This window comes from Aplysia californica, unplaced genomic scaffold (assembly GCF_000002075.1).
Source record: "Aplysia californica isolate F4 #8 unplaced genomic scaffold, AplCal3.0 scaffold00009, whole genome shotgun sequence".
Taxonomy (NCBI): Eukaryota; Metazoa; Mollusca; class Gastropoda; order Aplysiida; family Aplysiidae; genus Aplysia; species Aplysia californica.
In genome coordinates this window covers 349,693-351,367 of record NW_004797279.1, presented here as the reverse complement: position 1 = coordinate 351,367, position 1,675 = coordinate 349,693, and positions in this window count along the sequence as shown.

The following is a 1,675-nucleotide window of genomic DNA, read 5'->3' as shown; positions in this document are numbered from 1 at the left end:
CTTTGAACGTTGATCGTTTAGTTTTTTGTTGTTGTTTTTGTTTTGTTTTATTTTTCAAAACATATCCACATCCACATCGCCATCGTTCATTCGCTTTAATGAAACAGCGCTGCCCATTCAATCGGTCGTGGTGCACTAGCATGACCCTCGCCTCTGGCCCTGGACGTAATATTATGTAGTCAATCCTATAGCAGCCTGGCGCTCGTCAAGTTCAAACCCGCCTAGCAATACTCCTGGGGGACCAATTGAATATTGGCCGCTATCAACCAAATTGCTCACTTGGAGTCGGATCGAATCTTATCCGCCCCTCCCCTGCCCCTACTCCAGCACACAAACACAGAGCCCCTGGTCAGCAGCTGCGTGTTCGCTGGATGATGCAGTGTGTGCGCGCCGTCGGCTCGATAACACGTTTGTTTACGGTGTTTACGGTGCAATCGAAGCGGTCTCCAATCCGCGATCGGGAGAGCCTGCACACCGCCTGCGTAGAATCTAGAATTTTTAGGGGTTTGTAACCCGTTTTATAGGGAAATAACGCTATACAAAAGTCTGGGCATGATAAAACCAATGAGTCTAACATGATGATAAACTTCAGTTTCGCTTTGAACAATTAATGAACTGACGTAAATGAGTTGTTCCTATGGGAAAGGGCGGGGTGGGGGAGGGGGGGACACCAAAACAAAAAGCAAACAAACAAAAAAGAACAAAACAAACCCAAACGCCGGTAAATACAAACCCGGTAGACCGTCTCCTTCTAAGATATGGAGAATGTCCTTTACAGTCCCTATTAAGAAATCATCTCCACAACATTATCCAGAATGACAAACGTAAAAAAACCCAACAAAAACAAACAAACAATGATCGGAGCGGGGAACTTTCAAGCCCGGTATTTTGAAAATCATTAAATCATGACAAAGCTGAATTATTTGTCGGCTAGAATAAAAGAAAAGCCAATCAACAAATTTGAGCCGAAGGAATGTAAAATTTGGATTTCAGGGGGCACTATTGTTGTGGGTTTTTTAAGTTTAGTTTTAGTAGTTTTACGACACTAGCAACACAAATAGGTAATGTAAGAGCCGAAGATTGGGGGTATTACTAGAAGGTAATATTCAAAGAAAAGAAGGAGGAGAGATAAGGACGATAGACCTTTGACAGGAGTTTATTTGAGTAAACAGAAGCACATCGACACAATAACGGTCTTTTAGGCCAGGGAAAAGGTAAGACAGTCAAACAGAAACCACAGATGGAAAGAAAAAAAAGTAGGAAATACCACTGGCACCCTCCAACCACCCAAAGTAAATGCAGAAAAAGGGTTATCTTAAAAGTAAGTCACTTCTGAGATAATATGGTAAAGCCATATCGGTTGAGTTTGAGGTGCCGGGGGGAGGAAGACAGACCCCTTCCAATTCTTTAACCCAAGGCTTCACAAAGATTGCAGACCAGTGTTCGAATTGGGGAAAAATTTAAGCACGACTGAAGCACAGCAATATGAACATGAAATGAATATATCGAGGGAGGCACATGTACAGTGAGCATGTGCGTGCCTGCATGTCAGTGTCCAAGCATGTTTAGGAGTGGATCAATGACCATTATTAGTTCACACCGTTTATTGATGTTAAGTCCACACACCCACATTGATAAACAGCCACACACACTCGCACTCACACACACACACACA